The following is a 10,855-nucleotide window of genomic DNA, read 5'->3' as shown; positions in this document are numbered from 1 at the left end:
TCAAACAAGAAAGACATGCTAAATGTCCAGATCATAGGCAAATGGCAAATTATTGATATTACACCAATAGCTGTCCTGTCCTGAAGAATCTAACTCTAGAACCTAATATGTTCTTAACTAAGATACAAGAGGATTGTAACTGCATATCTCTAATCTTCAACCCCATCAAAGACCTGAGAAGGAAAACAATAACACCTGAGAAAACAAGAAGTACAAATGTATAGTGATATTTTATATGTATTGAAATGTGATTTTGTTTGTATGTCAATAAAGTTGCCTTGAGGTCAGAGCAAGCCAGAGCAGAAGCTGAGCAGTAGTGGGGCACGCCTTTAATCCCAGCACTTGGGAGGCAGAGCTAGGCAGATCTCTATGTGTTCAAGGACACAGCCAGCATGGCAGACACACGCCTTTAATCTCAATACCAACCATAGAAGACCTGGAGGTCTGTACAAACAGGCAGTGATGAGGAGGTCATGTGGCTGGGTTTACAACCAATGAGAAAACAGAACAGAAAGTCTTTAAATAGACAGGACGCAGAGAAGTAGGTCTCTGGCGGAGAGGAAGAACTGCAGAAGCAGTGAAGGGTAAGGTTTTCCGCTCTTGTTCTGACCTCGTGGTTTTTAACTCTGTAATCGGTTCTGTGTTTCTTATTTAACAAGCCAGATACATCTACATTTGGCGCCCAACGTGACAAGAATTCATTAAAAAACCGTTTGCCTTGGCAGTGGGTCCGGCTTCCCGCCTTGGCAGGCCTGGCTCCCTAGCTCCGGCTTAGCCCTGGCCTAACCCGGGCCTAGCTCAGCTTAGGACTCAGGCCCAACCTACCTTAGCTATGAGCGGTTACAGCCGCAGCTGGAGTTACTTGCTTAAAAAGCTGGTGCTACAAACAACTCAGGCCTGCAGGAGCTACCGCTAATTGCAGTAGCTACACGCAACTGCTGATAGGCTGCTTTTGGCTGAAACGCCAGCGCACCGTGGTCGGTCGGAGCTTAAGGCTCGACTCGGCTCAGATGGGAACATTGAAGTGGTTGGATTCAAGCTTTTAGCCAGAATGTGGCTACGCTTTCTTGCTTTCTCTCTCTCTCTCTCTCTCTCTCTCTCTCTCTCTCTCTCTCTCTCTCTCTTTCTCTCTCTCTCTCTCTCTGGATTCCCACCTCAGACGCTAGGTAGCTGTTTGGAAATTCCCTCTGATTTCTACTGTTCTACACAGAATTGGTAAGTCATTTATATCAGATATTTTAAAGGAAACTATTTAAAAGAAATTTTTTCCACATTTAAAAAAAATGGGGTTTATGTGTACTTTGGAAAAAAATTGGGCTTTGTTTGAAATTTTAGGCAGTATGGTAATGGAACAACTATATGAGAAGATTAATGTTGATCGAATTATGTACATTGTTATTCTTCTTATCAATATTTTACACTTTAAAAAGACAGTCAATTTAAGTGGCAGGATAAAAATTTTAGAAAAACTTGTTAAACCTGTTAAAATGAATTATAGAGAAATTCAGATTCAGACAGAAGAAATTAACAGTGAAGTTGTTTCAGGATTGGATTATAAGGTTACAGAAAGAAAGCCTGTTTTCACACAATCACCCTTAATTTATCTGGTAACCATACAACAGCAACCTGGTCAAGTGACTACACAAAATATTTGGACTCCAGTTGAAATGTTAGACTTATGAAGGTTTAAGGAAGCAATAGTATCTTATGGCATGCATTCTCCATATGTAAAACAAATGTTAAACTCCTGGTCAACTTATAATAGAATTATACCACAGGACTGGCAGGAGCTGGCACAGGCGGTTCTGGAACCCGGACAGCAGCTCCAGTGGCAAATGTGGTTCAAACAGGAAGCTAAAAACATAGCAAAACAATGTAGGGATAGAGGTATAAAAATCTTCCAGGATCAGCTTGTTGGAGAAGGCAAATATGCTACAGTACAAACACAATGTTTATATGATATGGAAACTCTAATTCTATGTCAAATGGCAGCCTTGAATGCATGGGACAGAGTTGAGGAACCAGGGAAGAAAACTGAGTCATTTACAAAGGTTATACAGGGCCCAAAAGAATCTTTGACAGATTTCTTACAAAGACTGACTTCAGCAGTAAAGAGAATGGTCCCAAATTCAGAAGCTAGCCACATAATAATTGAATCTTTGGCTTTTGAGAACGCAAATGAAGCATGCAAGAGAATAATCAGGCCGTTAAAGGCGATATCTGCACCCTTGGAAGATTGGATTAGAGACACGGTTAATGTTGAGGCTCATGATCATGATAATATGTGGGTAGGAGAAGCAATTTCAAGAGGTTTGAGGAATGTTAGATGTTTTGGATGTGGAAAGGAAGGACATTTGAAAAGGGACTGTAAACAGGGCACTTCTAGAAACAATGTTTCATCAAGGAACAATGGCAACAGAATGCCCCTTCCTTCAGGAGTATGTAGAAGGTGTGGTAAGGGAAGACATTGGACCAATGAATGTAGATCAACAAGGGACAGACAAGGTAATAGTTTGCCTCAGTCTTTGGGAAACTCCCAGAGGGGCCTCAGGCAGGCCCCTACAGTGAATCCAGTTCAGACCTTTCCTGCAATCGTAGAGGAGACCCCTACTCAGAGCAGTTAAATGACCAAATGCCTATTGGAATAAACCAGGCTACTCAGAGTAATGGAACAACTGAGACAGGGAGAACAGAAAATTCAGGAGAAACCATAAAGAAAATTTTTTGTCAAAATTCTATAAATGAACCAAGACCAAAATTAACAATAAAAATAAATGGTGTTTTGTTGTCTGGTCTGGTAGACACAGGTGCTGATGTGACCATAATTGCACCAGAATTTTGGCATCCATCTTGGCCTCTTCAGGAGGTAAATGTTCAACTGTTAGGAATTGGAACATTATCTCAAGTTGAACAGAGTGCAAGATGGCTCGAATGTATAGGCCCAGAAGGACAGAGAGGCAGATTAAAACCATATGTGGCTTGTTGCCAGGTTATGGAAAAATCCTTTTTTAAACCTTTACTATTGACATGATGTTTCTTATGAAATACTGAGGCCTCCAGCACATTTCCTATCAATAGTTTATCAATCTCATCATTACCTTGTGCTAGAGGGCCTGGCAGACGAGTATTGGTTTGGATGTGAGTTATATATAAAGGATGACTCCTTTCCCTGATTGTATCTTGTAATTGAATAAATAGTGAAGTTAATTCTGAAGCATCAGGGATAAATTCTGCAGTCTCAATATATAATACCACTCTTTCAGCATACTGAGAGTCGGTAACTATGTTGAGAGGTTCTGAAAAATCCATTAATACCAACAGAATAGCATACAATTCTGATTTTTGAACTTAATTATAAGGACTTTGAATCACTTTAGGCTTAAATTTTCTGATTTGTAACCTGCCTTTCCTTGTTTGTTGGCATCTGTGTAAAATGTACAAACTCCAGATATGGGTTTTTCCTGTACAATTTGAGGCAAGACACAATCAGCTCTCTTTATAAGATCAACTCTATTGCTTTTAGGATATTTGCTGTTAATTTCTCCCTAAAAATTACTGCAAGCTCTTTGCCAAGGTTCACTTTCTGTCCATAATTTTTCAATGTCCTCTTTAGTTAAAGGTACCACAATTTCTGCTGGGTCTATTCCTGCTAATTGACAAAGTCTCAATTTTCCTCTCAAAATTAAGTCAGAGATTTTTTTCCACATAAGTTTTTAATTTTTTATTTGGTTTATTTGGTAAAAATATCCATTCCAATATAATATCTTCTCTCTGCATTAATATTCCTGTAGGAGAATGCCTAGAAGATAAAATAACCAAATGCAATCCAGCTTTGGATCAATACGATCCACATGTCCTTCATGTTCTTTCTTTTCTACCAAGGCCAATTCTTTCTCAGCTTCAGGTGATAATTCTCTTGGACTATTTAAGTCCTTGTCACCTTCTAAGGTTTTGAACAAATTATTCAGTTCATCAATTTTTACCCCAACAATAGTTTGTAGATGAGAAATGTCTCCAAATAATCTTTGAAAGTCATTAAGAGTCTGTAGTCGATCTCTCCTAATTTGTACCTTTTGAGGTCTAATTTTTTGTAGCTCTATTTTATATCCTAAATAATTAATAGAATCTCCTCTTTGTATCCTTTCAGGAGCAATTTTTAATCCCCAGCAAAGCAATATTTTCTTTACTTCTTCAAACATTCTTTCTAAAGTATCTGCATTTGAGTCAGCTAGTAAAGTATCATCCATATAATGATAAATTATAGATTTAGGAATTTTTTTACGTATCACTTCCAAGGACTGTTGTACAAAATATTGGTACAGGGTTGGACTATTCAACATTCCCTGTGGGAGGACTCTCCATTGAAATCTTTTAACAGGTTGAGAATTATTTTAAGTAGGCACCGTGAAAGCAAATCTTTCTCTGTCTTTTTTCTTGTAAGGGTATTGAAAAGAAACAGTCTTTTAAATCGATAACTATGAGAGGCCATCCTTTAGGTAACAGAGTAGGCAAAGGAATTCCAGATTGTAGAGAGCCCATTGGCTGAATTACTTTGTTAATTGCTCTAAGGTCTGTTACCATTCTCCATTTACCAGATTTCTTTTTAATAACAAATACAGGAGAATTCCATGGGCTAGTAGATTCTTCAATACGCCGAGCATTTAACTGTTCTTCTACCAGCTCTTCTAAAGCCTGGAGTTTCTCTGTTGTTAAAGGACATTGATGAACCCATACAGGCTTTTCTGTTGACCATTTTAAAGGTAGAGCTATTGGTGTCTTTGGAAGATCATCAGTTTTTGTGCCCTGTTCTCGTTTAATATGGATGGCTGGTGACCACTCATTAGAACACCTTCTAATATTTCTCTCAGAAACATGTGCTAGTTTATGATTTATTTCTGAGGTTGGAGGGATGTTAATCTGAGTATTCCATTGTTGTAACAGGTCTCGACCCCACAGGTTCATAGCTATGTTAGCCACATATGGTTTTAATTTGCATCTCTGTCCTTCTGGGCCTATACATTCAAGCCATCTTGCACTCTGTTTCACTTGAAATAATGTTCCAATTCCTAACATTTGAACATTTACCTCCTGAAGAGGCCAAGATGGATACCAAAATTCTGGTGCAATTATGGTCACATCAGCACCTGTGTCTACCAGACCAGACAACAAAACACCATTTATTTTTATTGTTAATTTTGGTCTTGGTTCATTTATAGAATTTTGACAAAAATTTTCTTTATGGTTTCTCCTGAATTTTCTGTTCTCCCTGTCTCAGTTGTTCCATTACTCTGAGTAGCCTGGTTTATTCCAATAGGCATTTGGTTATTTAATTACTCTGAGCAGTGGTCTCCTCTACAATTGCAGGAAAGGTCTGAACTGCATTCATTTTAGTGGCCTGCCTTAAGTCCCTCTGGGAGTTTCCCCAAGACTGAGGCAAACTATTACCTTGTCTGTCCCTTGTTGATCTACATTTTTTGGTCCAGTGCCTTCCCTTACCACACCTTCTACATACTCCAGAAGGAAGGGGCATTCTGTTGCCATGTTCCTTGAAGAAACATTGTTTCTAGAAGTGCCCTGTTTACAGTCCCTTTTCAAATGTCCTTGCTTTCCACATCCAAAACATCTGACATTCCTCAAACCTCTTGAAATTGCTTCTTCTACCCACATATTATCATGATCATGAGCCTCAACATTAACTATGCCTCTAATCCAATCTTCTAAGGGTGTTGATCTTGCTTTTAATGGCCTTATTATTCTCTTGCATGCTGCATTTGCATTCTCAAAAGCGAAAGATTCAATTATTATTTGGCTAGCTTCTGAATTTGGGACCATTCTCTTTACTGCTGAAGTCGGTCTTTGTAAGAAATCTGTGACAGATTCTTTTGGGCCCTTTATAACCTTTGTAGATGACTCGGTTTTCTTTCCTGGTTCCTCAACTCTGTCCAATGCATTCAAGGCTGTCATTCAACATAGAATTAGAGTTTGGATGTCATATAAACATTGTGTTTCTACTGTAGCATATTGGCCTTCTCCAACAAGCTGATCCTGGAAGACTTGTATATCTTTTTTTCCTACTTTGTTTTGCTATGTTTTTAGCTTTCTCTTTGAACCACATTTGCCATTGAAGCTGTTGTCTGGGTTCCAAAACAGCCTGTGCCAGCTCTAGACAGTCTTGTGGTATAATCCTATTATAAGTTGACCAGGAGTTTAACATTTGCCTTACACATGGGGAATGCATGGCATAAGATACTATTGCCTCCTTAAACCTTTGTAAGTCTAACATTTCAACTGGAGTCCAAATATTTTGTGTATTCACTTGACCAGGTAGCTGTTTTATGGTTACCAGATAAATTAAGGGTGACTGTGTGAAAACAGCTTTCTTTCTGTAACCTTATAATCCAATCTTGAAACAACTTCACTGTTAATTTCTTCTTTCTGAATCTGAATTTCTGTATAATTCATTTTAACAGGTTTAACAGGTTTTTCTAAAATTTTTATCCTGGCACTTAAATTGACTATCTTTTTAAATTGTAAAATAAGCATAAGAAGAAGAATAATGTACATAATTCGATCAATATTAATCTTCTCATATAGTTGTTCCATTGTCAGACTGCCTAAAATTTCAAACAAAGCCCAATATTTCTTCCAATGTACACATAAAACGCATTTTTTTAAAATGTGGTAAAAAATCTCTTTTAAATAGTTTCCTTTAAAATATCTGATATAATTGACTTACCAATTCTGCATAGAACAGTAAAAAAACATAAGGATTTTCAAAACAGGTACTTATCATCCAAGGTGGGAATCCAGGGAGAAAGTGTAGCCACGTTCTGGCAAAAAGCTTGAATCTAACCAAGTTTTCCTGCTTGAGCCAAGTTGAGCCTGGCCTCTGGCTTCCTTCTGCTCTGACCAACCACATGCACTGGCATTTCAGTCAAAGCAGCCTATCTGCAGTTGCGTGTAGCTACTGCAATTGGCGGTAGCTCCCACAGGCTTGAGTAGTTCATAGTACCAGCTTTTTAAGCAAGTAACTCCAGCTTGTAGCTAAGGTCAGTTGGGCCTGAGTCCTAAGCTGAGCTAGGCCCAAGCTAGGCCCAAGCTAGGAAGCCGGACCTGCCCAGGCGGGAAGCTGGACCCACTGCCAAGTGTTTTTTTTAATGAATTTTTGCCATGTGTGTGCCAAATGTAGATGTAACCATCTTGTTAAATAAGAAACACAGAGCCAATTGCAGAGTTAAAAGCCAAGAGGTCAGAGCAATAGCTGAGAGCTGAAAACCTTACCCTTCACTGCTGCTCTGTCTTTCCTCCCTGCAAGAGACCTATTTTGTATGTCCTGTCTTTTATATAGCCTTCCTGTTCTGCCTTCTCATTGGTTGTAAACCCAGCCACATGACCTCCTCATCACTTCCTATCTGTACAGACCTCCAGGTCTTCTATGGTTGGTATTGAGATTTAAGGCATGTGTCACCATGCTGGCTGTATCCTTGAACACACAGAGATCTGCCTAACTCTGCCTCCCAAGTGCTTGGATTAAAGGCATGCACCACTACCACCCAGCTTCTGCTATGACTTGCTCTGACCCCAAAGCAACTTTATTAATATACAAATAAAATCACATTTTACAAATAAAGTATCACCACAACTTCCCCTTTTCTTTTATTCAAAATCTAGGTTTTAACTTTTATATAGTTAAATTATAGATAAGAAAACAATTATCAAGCAAGAATTACAGTTACAATATTAAAGAATATACTCTATCTATCTTATGTTTGTGAGTCTAAGGTTTTATATCTAACTTATCTTTTATCATAACTGAGGAAATTATAGCTATCTAGTCTTTAACCACATCAAAGACCTCAGAAGGATATAATATTACCTGAGAAATGGGAGAAGAATGTAAGCAACTTTTGGGAGTCTTGCAGGTTAGAAAGAGACATTGGCAGCCTGGATGTTCACCTAATGTTCCCCTGCAAAGTTGGGGCATTTGTCCTTAGCCCACTGTGCTAGAGTCTCTTGGTCATTTTTTGTTTTAGTGTCCTGTAGGATGTCTGGCAGTTTCCTCTATGAAGCAGGAACCTGAAGTACCATTTTGCCAAGCAAAGTTCAGTAGTCACCTTTTGATGGGTCCTGCATGTTCAGTCGATCAAGCAGTCTAGGAAAGAACAGTTTCTTTCCCAAATGGCTATTTTTGCCAAGGTGAAGATAAACTCCATATGAAGTGTCTTTGATGCCCATCCTCCTCTCTGAAGTAAATTGCTGCTGCCAGGAGCAGACATATCTCACTGTCTAGAAAGTATAAATTTTTAAAAATATTTTAAATGCCATTTTCTGTAGATCTTTGAAGTATTTGTAGATAACCTATCTAGCTGAAATATATCTATGTATGCCTAGAAGACTTAACTAACATGGATACAAGTATGATTTTCATAGATGACTAATTATTAATATATTTTTAATTATCCAATACAATTTTAAATGAGCTGTACAAACATAATACCTTAAACAAGAGTAGAAACATACACACGGTACAACAAAATTAACTTTGTTTGTATCAATAGACTAAAATCTATACCAATGTAAAACATTTTAAACAAGTTGTTGCTCTTTAAAAGTAAGTTCATTAATCTCCCCTTTCATCCTATTATATCTATATCATATCTCCTTTTTTTCTTTAGAAAGAGATCACATTTATATTCAACCTGATTTAAATAAAAATATGGTTTTTCTCTGTCCCACACCAGAGGGCTCTTCTGATTTGGGACATAAGAATCTTTTAACCTTTTTTTTTTTTTAATCAATATGCCTGGGTTTAGAGATGGAGTGAGTCAATTCCATCTCCAAAGCCAGCTTGATATATTTGGGAATTTGGGTGTAGTTTTTCTTACTACTTCCTGCTGGATGGGGGCACTGTATCTTATGGGGACATAAAGAAAGTTTTAGGATTATGGAGTAGTCCGTGAGGGTGTATCATTTGAGCCAGTTGCCTTGAAACTGTTTTGGATGTTGGATCATCTGTGCCATGGATTTCATTGGAGACCGTTCAGGTGGTCTTGGTTGGTCAAATCTAATGTATCTTAATCTGGAACAAATCCATAGCCTTTGGCTTTCTGTGGAAATAAAAGCAGAGCTTTGTTTCCAAAGCAACATATCCTTAGATCCAAATTTTGAAGTCAAGGTGTTTTTAAAATATATATATTGGCTTAACTACACTGCCTTTACAATCAAATATCTCTCTTCAGTTAAAAATTCCAAAGACAACACAATCCAGATTCTCTGTGTAATATCCATTTTCACGTGGCTTATTATTTATACTACCTTTACTGTCTCTTTAAAGACTTTATTTTTAAAAACCATTTTTATATAACTGTATATATTCCTTTTTTTCTTTCAAACCTATGAACATTTTTACACACATTGTAAAGTATTAAAGTTTGTTGCATCTGAATTTGTCTTATTGTGAATCAATTGTTTTAAACTGCAGCATTCCCAAGGCTGAAACGGTGTTGTGGTTACTGGCTCTAGCCCTGTCAGCATTCCAACATGGCAGTGGTACAGTTTGCCACCAGTTCTGGGTCTGGAGCTATGTGTACCATCAACTATCAGAAGCAGTTTTATCAAAGCAGCACATAAGTCTAGAAACCTTTTTTTTTTTTTAACTAGCAAAGGCTAAATCCACCATGCAGCAGAGTAAAGTGCCCCTTGTAGACTCCTCATTCCCACCACAATACAGGTCCCCAGGAACCCGCTATAGTAGCTCAAACCGGCAGGCTGCAGCTAACTTGAGAGAGACAACTAGGAAGCTGTATTTAGCTCTGTTTTAGAATCCTTTTTTGTAAGGTTTTAGGTGGAAACTCTTGCCCCATGTTGGGTGCCATTTGTAGCTGGCAAGCTTTTCTCCAGGCCCCACCAAGCCCCTACCAAGGCCAGATTTCCAAAACCTTGGGAAATAAATAGACATTCAAATGCAAAAAGCATTTAGAACTCCAAATTGAAATGACCAGTAAAGAATCTATCCATGACATCATAGTCAAGATGTCAATAATAAAAAGCAAAGAAACAATAATCAAGATTTTAAGGAAAAAGTTCTGAGTCATTCATAGAGGCATAAACATCTGAATATCACCACCATATATTTGATCAGAAACACTAAAAGCCAGGAAAGCATTAAATTGTTTATTTCAAGTCCTGAAAGTAAATAACTGTCAAGAAAGATTGCTTTAACCCAAAGTTATCTCTTAAAATATAGAGAGAAATGACAATATTTAAAGAAAAACACAAGTTAAGGCAAATCTTTAAAACAAAGCAAACACTGCAAAAATCTCTTAAAGAAATATATATAGAAGAAGATAGATGATAAATAGATGAAGATAGATAGATAGATAGATAGATAGATAGATAGATAGATAGATTCATCCATGAGAAATAGGATATTTCATGAGAGAGAAAAAAATCAACAGAAGAGATCCAGGAAAGAATCAATTATGCCCAACCCAGCAACCCAACAACCTCTACTACAACTGGGAGAGGAAGAAAAAAAACTGCTTGAAACAGCCAACCAAACAACTACTAACAAAATCATTAGTACTAGAACACCCTGTCCAATAATAACCTTGAAAGAAAATGACATCAACTCACTAATGGAAAGTCACAGACAAACTGGATTAATACACAAAATCTACCTGTAGTCTCCATGAAAGACAGATAATTAGGAAAGACCTCCAAAACCCAAGAATAACAGTTGAAAATTAACCTGTCAAACAAATGGAGGTGGCAAATAAGCTGGTGTGTTAATTTTTGAAAAATAGACTTCAAAAAAAGAAGGCAATGGTATCACATGCCTTTAATCCTAGCATTC

This window comes from Onychomys torridus, chromosome 5 (assembly GCF_903995425.1).
Source record: "Onychomys torridus chromosome 5, mOncTor1.1, whole genome shotgun sequence".
Classification (NCBI taxonomy): domain Eukaryota; kingdom Metazoa; phylum Chordata; class Mammalia; order Rodentia; family Cricetidae; genus Onychomys; species Onychomys torridus.
This window is presented reverse-complemented; position numbering follows the sequence as displayed.